Here is a 14,494-nt window from a genome sequence, read left to right on the forward strand (position 1 = left end):
AAGGTTGTATAAGTTTAACAACTTTGGGTCATCAACTCTTCCCTCGGTATTTGTTGTTCATAATGATGAAGTGAACAAACTTTGGCATGAGTGATTTGGTCACTTAAATTATCGCTCCCTTCAAAATCTATGTAAAGAAAATATGGTGACAGATCTTCCTATGGTATCTTGAAGAGATGGTGTTTGTTCCGGATGTGTACTCGGAAAACATCATCGGGATAGTTTTGAAAAACGTGCCTCTTGGCACAGCTTAGCTCCTTTACAGCTTGTGCATAGTGATTTATGTGGTCCACTTCCAGTTGTTTCATTCTCTGGCTACAAGTATTTCTCAACTTTCACTGATGATTTCTTCATATGCACTTGGGTATACTTCTTAAAACTCAAGAGTGAAGTATTTAACATGTTCTTTGCCTTTAAGGCCTTTGTTGAGAAACAATCTGGACATCAAATTCTTAATCTAAGATCTGATAATGGCAGAGAATATGTTAACAAAAAATTCATCAACTTTTGTACTATGCATGGAATTCAAATGCAACATACTATTCCATATACTCCACAACAAAATGGTGTAGCTGAAAGGAACAATCACGCGTTAAAAGAAATGGTTAATTGTATGCTTCAATCTAAAGGACTTAGTCTTAGTTTTGGGCAGAGGCAATTAACTATGCAAGTTACATAGTAAATCGCACTCCTACTAAGGTTTTAAAGAATATCACTCCAGAAGAAGCATGGAGCTCAATTAAACCAGATGTAAGTCACTTTCATGTTTTTGGAAGTGAAGCATGAGCCCATATTCCCAATGAGAAACATAAAGCCTTAGAACCTAAGAGTGAAAAATGTATTTTTGTTGGATATTCTGAAGATGTCAATGGATATAGATTTATTCCACTTAAGTCCAAAAATGTTATCATTAGAAGAGATGTAAAATTTGCTAAAAATATATCGACCTACGAGCCTAGTTCGACAGATGTGCCACCTCTCTCTATCCCTTCTACTTCTCAAAATATTTCTTCTTCAGATGATGACAACGAGAATGACAATCCTCCCCCACCTTCTCAAGATCCTCCTTCAGCTCCTCAGCTTCCAAAATGGGTCTGTGCTACTCAGGATAGAGCAAGTGCTCTTGCAGGTGATCCTACAGATCAGTGACGTACATGTTTTCAGTTCGATAGAGCCTCTTCTTTACTAGCTCAAGCTTCAGCGAATTATGATCCTAACACCTTTGCAAAAGCTTCAGGCCATCCAGATTGGGATGCAACTATGAATGAAGAATATCTTTCATTATTGGCAAATGATACATGGGATATTGTTCCTCTTCCAAAGGGACGAAAACTTGTTAGATGCAAATGGGTTTAAAGAACCAAGCTTAGACCAGATGGAAAAGTTAATAAACATAAATCTCGTCTTGTTGCTAAGGTTTTTCACAAGTTGAAGGCATTGACTATATTGAAACTTCCTCCCCTGTTGCCAAAATGAACTCTATTCGCCTTGTTCTTTCCCTTTCTACCTCTTTCAAATGGGAAGTCCATCGGATGGATGTTAAATCTACCTTCTTGTATGGGAACTTTCATGAATAAATCTATATGGAACAACCTCTTGGCTTTATACAAATAGACTCCAACCTTGTATGTCAGCTTAAGAAATCCCTTTATGGTCTCAAGAAAGCCCCTTGGGCTTGGTATGCCACAATGGATAGCTTTCTTTTAGATACTGACTTTTCTAGGTGTCATTCTGACAATACTGTCTACACCAAGAAAGTGGGTAAGTCTCTTATCATTCTTGTTCTTTATGTTGATGATCTTATCCTTACTAGTAGTGATCCCAACCTTATAAACCATGTGAAGTCCAGCCTTAAAAAGCAGTTTGAAATGACAGACTTAGGACACTTGCATTATTTTCTTAGTCTTCAAGTCTTGCAATCCAAGGAAGGTATTTCCCTTTCCTAGTCCAAGTATGTCTGTGATCTTTTACGCCACTTTCACATGGAAGACTGTAAGCCAACCCCTTCTCCCTTTCAGTCTGGAGTCAAACTTTTAGTCACTTGTACTTCCCCTGAAGTTGATGCTACTTATACCATCAATTTGTAGGAAAACTTTTGTATCTAACCCATACTCATCCTGACCTTTCCTTTTTTGTTGGCCTTATTGCTCGGTTTATGCAAAACCCACATGAAAGTCATTGGAAAGAAGCTAATAGAATACTTCGCTATGTTCAAGGTACAATTCAATTTGGGATTCATTACAGTGCAGAAGCAACTCCTCTATTGGTTGGTTTCACTGATTCTGATTGGGTTGGTGACCCTGATGATCGGAAGTCTATTGTAGGTTATGTGTTCACTCTTGGTTCTGGACCTATTACATGGACTTGTAAGAAACAAAGTGCCATTTCCCTTTCTTCAACAGAAGCAGAGTATCGTGGCGCCGTAGAAGCTAGCAAGGAAGCCCTATGGCTTCATCAGATCCTGTCAAAGTTTGGCTTTCAGCAGTAGCATCCGACTACACTTTGGTGTGATAATCAAAGTGCCATTCAACTATGCAAATATCTAGTCCAACGTCAGCGCAACAAACACATGCACTTCATCAGAAATATCATTCATGACCATGTTCTTGAATTGCAACATTGTTCAATAGATGATCAAGTTGCAGACATTTTTACAAAGGCTCTCACAAAGGTGAAGTTACTAAACTTCGATTTATGGTTGGAGTTCATGAAGTTGTCACTAAGGAGGGATAGGCTCTAATTCCTCCTTCCTTCTCCTATTGTGTCATATTTGTACATCCTTCAATCCTATCCCAAGTTGTTCTTAAGGGGGGGTGTTAGGATATTCCAACACATAGGAAATAGTTAAGTATAACTTGGTCTAGTCTAGAGTTAGGTAAAGTGTGTTTATTTACTATGTACTTGTGTAACTTACAATCTGATGGTCACGATATGTTCTAGACATGAAGTGATTCTGTGGTTCATTCTCTCCTCGGTATTACCGACACTTGTCCATGGCTTAACACCTTATTGGTCCATGATCTCTATTTAAAGAGTGTGGAGGGTCATTTGTAGGGTGACCGTTCATGAGAGAAGCTTATGTAAATTTTCTTTCTTTTATTAATAAATTGTTTGAAGTGGCCGCGTTGGCTTAGGCCTTGGACTGTTTCCCTCTTTGAGGGTTTTAACCACGTCAAGTATACTGGTGTATTGATCTGTGATCTGTTTGTGAGCGGTGTCCTTCGGTGTTCTATCTGTTTGTGAGCGGTGTCCAGTGTATTTGCTCGTTTTTCTGGAGAAGGTACTAATTAATTCAAAAATTGGATTGATTAATTGTTCATAACAAAAATGCATAAGTTGTGTATATCTAACCGTCCATGCAGGATTTTTTTTAGATGCAGGAAATGCGCAATTATGTAGCTGAAAAACAATTATGTAACTAAAAAACAATTTTGCAGCTATGTATTCAATTCAATGATCTATTTGTTGACAATGCATTCTAATCAGAAATTCATAATCAGCATTCCATATTATCTGCCTACTTCATCTTTCACATCAGCATCATGTTGCCATGTCACACTCACGCATGACTATTTTCATTGTTTCACAAAAATTTCAAATAAGCACAACTTTCTCATACGACATTAGTTTTCAACGATTCAAACGTCGTTGGAAAGATCTCGACAAGATCTACACAATGAGAAATATTTTATCAGAATTTGAAACAATAATAGAATGAAGAAATTGCTGACAAGACATGACAAGTAACTTAAGGCACTAGTTTCAAAACAGGTAAAAATTCATTTGATTTTCTTTCCTGAATTTGTTTTATTAGTACCAATTCTCAATTTTTTTGTGTAAGTGTCATAAATAGAGAGATTGATCACCTCTCCCTTTTGATAATCTTAAATTTCATTTTAGAAAAAGTACTAGTTTTAGGGATAAGTTGAGACAAGTATGGATCTATTAGATATTTAAGGGATCTCCATTTATTGAATAGATAACCCTAACTCATGTATAAATAAGAGGTGCATCCTTCAAAGGAAGCCAATAGTTATCAGTTATTCATTAGCATCAAATTTATGATTGTTTAGCATGAATAATATCATTTTATCCAAAATTATGAGTTATGAGTGTTGTTTGATTCTTAAGGTGTGATAGTTGTTCATGTGTGCTCATTGAGGAATGAAAGGATCCCCATCAACTGAAATCTGCATACAATGGTAACATAGTTTGATTTTTGTTATTTCCTTTCTACAAGTATGATTTACTTTCTGCAAGTATGATTTACTTTCCGCAAGTATGATTTCATTTCTTAGATTTGATTTGATTGTCATTAAATTTCTTGCTTACTAGTTTTCTTGCTTGACAACTGAATCACTAGTTGTTATTCATTGCTTTCTCACTAGTTGTTATTTAACGCTTTCTAGATTATCATAGATTTGCTTCTTATAGTTGTTCATATATTAGTTTGTTTTTGAATAGTTTACAAAACCCCCGGGTTAACAAATTAAATGACAGGGATTTAGCATATAATTAAATCGCCCTACACATTGTATTGTTTTTAATTTTTTTACTAAATGTTCATACTAATTTTCTATTCTTATATTAGGTGAGTGACCTCTAAGGAGATCCACGAATGTGAAGTGCCAAAATCGACGGAAATTGCAAAGATTGTATGTGTATTTGAGAAGGAGCTCCCTACAAGTCCAATTACTTATACACCTAGTCGATGACAAATAATTAGCGGGTGTTGTATAAAAAAGGTGGATGTTTTTCTTTCAGAGGTATATGAAAACTCTAAGAAGATATGTCCAACAAAAGACACATCCAGAGGATTGCATGGTTGAAGGGTATGTATTGAATGGATCATTTTTCTTCCTATGTGAATTCCTTGGTAAGGATTCTGAAGATAGGCCACACTCCTTGGATGAAGAATAAGCATAAGATATTATTGATGGAGAAAAACCGCAATTTAATGGTGTTGAAGTAGAAATTAATAAGTAAATTCATGATCATTGTGGTTGTTTCCCTTGCAATCATTAATTTGCTCTGTAATTTATTTGTCAAATGTACAACATGATATTTGGAGTTTGAAATAAACATGTTGACATGTAATAGGTGCAAACGAAAGTGCTATATTCGACAAGTTCATTCTGTACCACATGGAATTTATGAACAAATGGATTGATTTATATGATAAAAAGAGAGAAGAAGTGTTAGAAGCAAGGAGACAATTTAAGAGATCAAACCCAAGGAATACTCCACTTCCCACTGATCTGCTTGGGGAATGGGGCAAAGATTGCACACTACAATGGGTTACTGAACAAATTCAAAATCAAATAGAAGATGCAAGTATAGATTCAAACATAAAAGAAGATGAAATCAACATGTGTAGAGGATGTGAAAGAAAGGTACAGTTGGAATTTTACAAAATGTTATTTCTTTACAATTTTGACACTATTAACTATTTTAATATTCATCATTATATTTGTTTTCACTAAATAAATGGTCTTTCACATGTGAGGAAATATCCTGCAATGTGGGCATATGGTCGACATTATTGTGTAGAAAGTGTAGATGTAAAGAGACGATCCTTTGATTGTGGCATCATGGTTGATTTCAAGCAATCCAGTCAAGCAAGCTCAAAAGATAAGAATATTATTGAAGGGAATCTACAATATGTTGGGAAAATCCAACAAATTATTGAGTTGGATTACTACTCTTTTAAATGTTGTATTTTTCCACAGGTTGAAACTATCATCAATTTTGTGAAAGTCTGTGATTCTACAAATTTTTTCATCTATTGTGTATCAAACACGGCCAGCGCTCACTGTGTTGAGAAATGGCAACAATAAATTCCACGTTAATTTGTCCTTGAATTAAAATGAGAATTAAAATTGAATTCTATTCTCATAGCAACTTGAAAATAGTTAATTAACTTAATTAGCTTAGAAATTTCGAGTTGGAAGTCTTTCTGTAGTCATGTATATGTTCTCCCTATTTTTAGGGGTCCAATATGAGTTTAGATTGAGTTGTAATTAGATAACTCAGTTTATCGAGTTGTAATTAGATAATTTAGTTTACTGAGTTGTAATTAGATAACTCAGTTTCCTAAGTTATAGTCAGTTAAACTAGTTCTAAATGTTTGTTGAACTAGTAGAGCATTAGCAGTGAGTTAGTGCACTGGTGCACTAACTGAAGATTCACTTATCGGAAACTCATGCATGTCAATTCTGAGAAAGACCCAATTGGGACTAGAGTGCAAGGACAGTGCATTATCAATTGTATGATTTACTGAGCTGTAAATATCATGCATGCAATCAGAGAAGGGCCTATGTTTGGATTGCGCAGTTTTGGAAGCATGAATTCCTTTAAATACGGGCTATTCATCCTAGGAATTGTGCAAGGAAATAAGGGCTTGGAGAGCTACATAATAGGCTAAGGATTTGGCTTGATCTAGATTGTGAGCTAAGAGTTAATTATACTTGTGTAGGGATTGTTCTTGTGAGAACAAGCATTGTATTCTCATCTTGGATTTTTTATTAATGCAATATAGATAATAGGGGTTTTGAGTTGTAGTTTTCCCCAGGAAAACTTATTGTGTTATGTGCCATTGATTTATCTTCTTCTTGTTCATGTTGTTTTCATCGATCTATTGGCTTCCACTGGTTGAAAGTAGAAGTAGATTCTTGTCCTGTGCTTTAGTAAATTGCATGAGCTTGTGAATCTACGAGAAATTCTACATGGTATCATCGCTGAATTCAATATAATAGAGGAGATTTCGAAGTTTTGAGTTTTTGGTTACAGGTGAAATTTGAATTTGCAATACATACTTAAGGATCAGCAGAAGGCATTCTATTGTTTCCGACTCGAGTATGCCTTGGAAGGCAGCTCGAATTATATAGCCTGGAGGGACAAAATGGAGGTTGTGCTGGAGGGCAATGGCTTGAAGGAATTTGTTGATCAAGACATTCCTAAGCTAGCAGCATCAAATGCATAGAACCTAGCTGAATGGAAGAAGTGTGTGGCGAAGGCAAGGCAAATAATCCTTGAGGGACTTCGAGACCACATTGTCTCGAGAATCCATGGCAAGGAAACATTGTATGCTATGTGAAAAGCATTAATAGACTTGTATCAAAATAGCAATGACCAAAGGAAATTGGAACTGAAGGAAAAACTTCAAAAAATCAAATATGGAGAAAGGTGAGATTATTCCAAAATACTTGAACAAGTTCACTCAATGTCGTGATGAACTTGGAAGTGTTGGAATCACAGTTTCCAAGGATGAGATGGTGAGTATTGCTCTTCTAGGACTCCCAAAGAGTTGGCATAGTTATTAGGACTCTGTCAATGATCGGGAGAAGCTGCCAGATTGGGAACGACTGTGGTCGGATTTGCTACAAGGGGAGATCATGAGGAACACCAGGGATGGCTCTTCATCAAAGACTGATGACGAAGAGAATTGTGCCTTAGCGATTACACATGACTGGCGACAAGGAGTTATTTAGTGACCTAGAGGAGAAATATCTCCAGATGCATATCGATATGGGTGACGACGGGAGGTATAGTGCTACTAGATTGGGCATGGTTACTTTTCAGAGGGAGCATGGAGATCCACTCACCTTGAAGAACGTTATGTATGTGCTCGAGCTGAAGAAGAACTTGATATCCGTTGCCATGCTTGAGGATAGAGGCTATGATGTGATCTTCTTGAAAGGAAAGCCATTTCTTCGACACATAGCCACTGGTCAAGTAAATAAGATAGGGATTCGGGTGAAGAATATCTATAATCTCGAGGTAGAGGATTGTGTTGCTTTGAGCACCAAAGCAGAGATGGTGCAGTGCCGAGACATTGGCGAGTTGTGGCACAGGCGATTGGGCCACTTGCATCATGGGGCTTTGAAGATCATGCAACAGATCTCCACCTGTTTGCCCAAAAGTACGATAGAGAAAGTTGATAAATGCAAGGGGTGTACTTCAAGTCTTCCTTTTACGATAGAGACAGTCAAGAAAAGGCTATTCTAGAGCGAGTCCATTCAGATCTATGTGGACCATTCTTGACAACATCCACGGCCAAACACAGGTATTATGTTATATTTGTTGATGACTTTTCTCGAAAATGCTGGATATTTTTCATGCAGAAAAAGGATCAAACCTTCACAATTTTTTGTGAGTTTAAAGCATTGGTGGAGAAAGAGTTGGACAAGAAGGTTAAATATCTACAGAGTGATAACTGTGGTGAGTATGTCTCAAACAAGTTTAAGAACTTCTGTGCAGCAGAAGGGATTAAACGAGAGTTGACGACAACCCATAACCCTTGACAAAATAGGGTGGCCGAGAGGAAGAACATAAGCATAATAGGGGCATCAAGGGAAATGTTGCATGATCAGGGCCTACCACTACACTTGTGGGTTGAGGCATGCAACATAGCGGTTTATTTGCATAATTGTAGCCCGCATCGAATCCTTGGGATGAAGACACCATAGGAGGCTTATTCTAGTAAGAGGCCAGATGTTGGTCACTTCGGGATTTTTGGGTCATCAATATATTGTCATGTGACCAAATATTCATGGAAGAAGCTTGAGCCAACAACAGAGTTGGGGATATTTGTGGGGTACACTCATACACCTCACAATTATCAGATGTACTTGCCGACTAGCACGATGACAGTGGTTCGCAGGGATGTCAAATTCGATGAGGAGAAGGTCATGCAAGTTTCCCTTGAGAGGGAGCTTCAGCTACATGCAGTTGAGGAGATTTTAGCTCCTAAGGTTGAGAAGCCTCAGATTGATGTGGAGCAGCCACATGCAAAGGATCCAGGAGTGGAGACATCCACTAAGGCAGAGTCTTCTAGAGATGGGAGAAAGTGAACCATAGAGGAGGATAGATTGTTGTCAGGTGCTAGAGAGAATGTGGGAGCACCCACATCACAACGCAGACAAAGGAGGTCACCTGACAGGTACATTGGATACATGGCTCTTATGAGTGGATGTGCTGTGATATAGTTATCTTCCTTTGAGGAAGCAATGCAGCAACCAACTTGGGTTGATGCCATGGTGGAGGAGTATGACTCCATAGTTTGTAACAGTGTTTGGGATGTGGTCCTGAGACTAGAGGATAAGTCCGTGGTGAGCTCCCGTTGGCTTTACAAGGTAAAGCAAGTTGCAGATGGTAGTGTGGAGAAGCATAAGGCTAGATTTGTGGCTCGTGGCTTTTCACAGGTAGAGGGGATTAACTATGATGAGACCTTTGCTCCTGTTGCAAGGTACTCGTCAATCAGATCTATATTGGCACTATTAGCGCAGATGGGTTGGAAGATACATCATATGGATGTAAAGACAACCTTCCTTAATGGCACGATTGAGGAAGAGGTGTACATAGATCAGCTTGAAGGTTTTGAAACCTTCAACCGTGAGTGGCATGTGTGCCACCTCAAGAAAGCGTTGTATGGGTTGAAGAAAGCACTTTGTGCTTGGTACACTAGGATAGATAGCTACTTCACCGGGTTGGGATTCATGAAGAGTGAAGTGAATGTGAACCTGTACCACATAATGGTGGAAGGTAAACTGTTGATCATTGTACTTTATATTGATGATCTCATACTGACAGGCAATGATCAGCTGATAAAATCTTGCAAGGAGGACCTTGAAAGATATTTTGAGATGAAGGACTTCAAGCTCATGCATTAATTTATGGGTATGGAAGTATGGCAGGGTGATGGGGATTTGTTTGTGTCTGAAGGCAAGTATGCCAGCGAGATACTCAGGAGGCTCCACATGGAGAGTTTAAAGTCTATGGAGACTCCTCTAGCTTGTAACTAGAGGAAGGAGGATGCTACTTTGGGAGAGGTAGTGGAAGCTACTGTTTATAGAAAACTTGTGGGTTCACTCATGTACTTGGTGAACACACGACCAAATTTATACTATGTTGTTAACCAACTTAGTCAAGCTATGGTTAGGCCTACCAAGCCATATTGGAAGGCAACAAAGAATGTGTTTAGATACCTCAAGGGCACTTCTCAGTAGGGATTATGGTACTGACAGATAGAGGGAGTGAAGCTTTAAGGCTTCACCGATGCAGATTGGTCAGGAAGTCCATCCAATAGGAAGAGCACATCAAGAGGAATCTTCAGTAATGGGTCAACGACAGTTTTGTGGTACAATAGGAAACAAAGATCGATTGCACTCATTTCGGCAGAGGCAGAGTAAATGGCTGCGAGTCAGGCAGCATGTGAGGCCATTTGGATGAGGAAGATCTTGGTTGGTCTGTTTGGTTAGTAGATGGATCCTACAGTGATTTACTGCAATAATCAGAGTTGTATCAAACTCTATGAAAATCCATTTTTTCATGATAGGTCCAAGCACATTGATATCTGATATCATCATCTATGGGATTGTATATTGAGGCAGATCATGTTGTTAGAGTTCACTCACACGGAGGAGCAAAATGCTAACATTTTGAAAAAGGCATTGTCGAGATGTAAATTCGAGTTTCACAAAGACAGGATCGGGGTAGCAGATAATCCCTTTCTTTTTTAAAGGGAGTGGTGAGAAATAGTAACAAGAAATTCTAGTTTAAATTGTCCCTGAATTAAACTGAGAATTAAAATCGAATTCTATTCTCATAGCAACTTATAAATATTTAATTAAGTTTAATTAACTTAATTAGCTTAGAAATTTCGAGTTGGAAGTCTTTATATAGTCATGTATATGTCCTCCCTATTTTTAGGGGTCCAGTATGAGTTTAGATTGAGTTGTAATTAGATAACTCAATTTACTCAGTTGTAATTAGATAACTCAGTTTACTGAGTTATAGTCAGTTAAACTAGTTCTAACTGTTCGTTGACCTAGTAGAGGATTAGCAGTCAATTAGTGCACTCGTGCATCCATAAGTGCTACTCCAGATAACTGAAGATTCACTTATCGAAAACTCATGCATGTCAGTTCTGAGAAAGACCCAGTTGAGACTAGAGTGCAAGGACATTGTACTATCAGTTGTATGATTTACTAAGTTGTAAATATCATGCATGCAATCAGATAAGGACCTATGTTTGGATTGTGCAGTTTTGGAAGCATGAATTCCCTTTAAATACGGGTTATTCATCCTAGGAATCGAGCAAGGAAATAAGGGCTTGGAGAGCTGCAGAATAGGCTAAGGATTTGGCTTGAGCTAGCTTGTGAGCTGAGAGTTTATTCTACTTGTGCAGGGATTTTTCTTGTGAGAACAAGCATTGTATTCTCATCTTAGATTTCTTATTAATGCAATATAGATATTAGGGGTATTGATTTGTGGCTTTCCCCAGGAAAACTTATTGTGTTATGTGCCATTGATTTGTCTTCTTCTTGTTCACTACTGCTTCTTGTTTGAGTTAAAGAAATACATGCTCATAATGAATTGGTAGAACATAAGGCTCCTTATCCTCTGGTAAGAATATTGAGGAATCTATAAAAAAACCGATTATGGGTATCATGCCTCTGTGTACTCTCAAATGCTTCATACCATCTACACTTAAAAATACAACATTTTTTTTGTAATTAATAAGGAACTACTTTATATTATATTAAACGAAAGATTACAATCGCTTATCAACTTGTTTGGCTGGTCATATTCTAGACTCGACCAATGACAAACAAGAGAATTCATGGGATTTCCACCTTTACAAGACATGTAATTCATCCTCAGTTGTTTTCTTTTAGAAAGCATGAATTTCATACAGGCTCTGGACCAGTGTGTAGAAATTTCCTGTAGATTCACAAGCTCATGCAATTTACTAAAGAATAGGACAAGAATCTACTTCTATTTTCAACCAACGGAAGCCAATAGGTCTATGAAAACAATATGAACAAGAAGAAGACAAATCAATGGCACATAACACAATAAGTTTTCCTGGGGAAAGCCACAAATCAATACCCCTAATATCTATATTGCATTAATCAGAAATCTAAGATGAGAATACAATGCTTGTTCTCACAAGAAAAATCCCTGCACAAGTAGAATAAACTCTCAGCTCACAAGCTAGCTCAAGCCAAATCCTTAGCCTATTCTGCAGCTCTCCAAGCCCTTATTTCCTTGCTCGATTCCTAGGATGAATAACCCGTATTTAAAGGGAATTCATACTTCCAAAACTGCACAATCCAAACATAGGTCCTTATCTGATTGCATGCATGATATTTACAACTTATATATATATATATATATATATATAGATATATAGATATATATATATATATATATATGTCGTTCATATGTAGTTATTTTTTCTATGAAGATATTTTGGACTCTAAATTGATATTTTTCAAACATTATAATCCAAGATTTAGGCATGGATTTGGTGATGCATTAGTGCATACTGAGCAGAAAAATGATGGCCAACGAAATGAGAGAGAGGAATTAAAGAATATTGAAGAAATTGACATCCATGATGATGTTGAAGATGGTTATGTTCAGGCACAAGAAGATGACAACCCAAACTTATATGATGCTATAAAAGACAACAAACTAGACTTAGATGATGTCATAGAAGACAACAATATGGATTCCAAATAGATCTAGTAACAATACAGATGGTCTGCAATCAAATTTCAATGACGATGAAGATGATGTGGATCAAGATGAGGATGATCATAATATTAAATACTTGAAAGAACATATGAACATTGACAATAATACAATGGATGACATTGTTGCAAACAATAATGTTAATGAGAAAGACTTCTAAATTTATAGAATTATTTGTAATCCATGTTTAAAAATGATGAATTTTGCGGCCCAAACTTTGAAATGTGTCAGTATTATTTGCGTCAATAAAATTACCTATTGCAATATACTTAATGTTTTCAATCTTTGATATGAATTCTTGGGAGAAAAAGTTAGGATTACATGGATAAAAGTTGTTGAGAAATTAAGGGCAATCTTAAATATTCAATTTCTCTTAACTATGATAGCTGCTTAAGATATTACTTCTTTAGATTCTACTTCTTATCTATTATTATCTTCAAACAGCTACCAAAAACAAGAAGATCAAAATAAACAAGTACACAAGATATTAGCACCAAGCCAGGGCAAAAACCTCTCCTAAATTCTGAGAGGAAAAACCCTTTGAACTCTTTCTTATAGAATCTTTATTGAGAAGTTACATGACCCAAAAATTGACTCAGAAATGCCTTTGACATCAAATGACAATACCTTTAAACGTGTATCCAAACATATTGTACATTTCTACAGTGAATGAGCATGACAGCCTGCACCAACAATATCGGATAGGCTCTTTCAGCCTCTTTCTACCCTTGCATTTCACGAAGATCCTCCATTTTTTGTTAGGACGATGATTAGGGCTTGATTATAGGGCTTCATGATGCAACAACAGTGACTGTCCAAAACAGCGAGAGCAGAACCCTTTGATTTCAGAGCAAAGTCATATATGAGAATAGAGTTAGGGCTCTTCTAGCCCTACGATACCTTCGATCCTTTCAACAGTAATCTTCTCCTTGCATTTGCAGCTAGAACAACCCTTCAACCTAGCCATATAGTTATGAAACGTGAAGCCCTAGTCCATATTGGAATGTCGTGAGTGAGAGAAAACTTGATGGTATCTTCGCATGAGGGAACAAACCTCCTCACTTGCTGCGGCTACCCTTCCTTCCTTCGAACTTGTTATTGTTGCGCCTCTTTGTGAGTGAGTGTGAGTGAATGTGTTTTGAGGAGGAGCCAAACGTAGCCTACATATAGGCTTACCCTTTCATCTATTAAGCCAACATGAGCCTAGATTAGGCCGACATGTTCTTTTAATCAAATAATTAGGCCGACATGAGTCTAGAAGGTTTCCATAATTTTCTTTGAGCGGTTTCCTTGCAATAATTTTGTGGGTACACGTTGGAAAATTTCATTGATGAACTAGAAGGACTTACATTCATTACATTTACATGAATAATAATACATGATTGTCTTCATTTTAGATGACTTGTCTAGGGCTCTCAATTGGAGAAAAAATAATTCTTTGATACAAAAACACATCGTTACAATATTTGTCGTAATGAAGACCGAACCTAGTTACACTATTTTCAACACTCCCTCTTAACTAGGGAGGTATTCATACATACATGGTACATGGACATTCTCAATACAAGAGTTCTCATAAGCAAAGAATCAGATTAGTTATCCATCTGTTCTAGCATCATTTTAACCAACATTGTTTCCATATAGCAAGGCCTTGACTAATCACTCTATCTCTCAAATAGATCAGAGCATAATGTTGGTGAGACCAATGACTTATAAACACACTCGTCATTGTCTCTCTTAGGGTCATACCCACCCGGGTGTTCTTCGAGTATGCCCTAATAGGACTATTCTCATCTTGGGTTCCCAGCCCTCAAGAGTATCGATCCTCTTGCTCACTCTTGTCTTGGATGCCCTACCACATCCTCAAAGAGTGTCGGATGCCAGATGATAACTCAATCCTCCATTTATTATTCTTTCTCAGAAGACAGAAATGTAGTGTCTATCTTTCCTGCTC

The sequence above is a fragment of the Pinus tabuliformis genome, chromosome 1_2 (genome assembly GCF_031772625.1).
Source record: "Pinus tabuliformis cultivar Carrire ecotype Pingquan chromosome 1_2, CPIR1, whole genome shotgun sequence".
Classification (NCBI taxonomy): Eukaryota; Viridiplantae; Streptophyta; class Pinopsida; order Pinales; family Pinaceae; genus Pinus; species Pinus tabuliformis.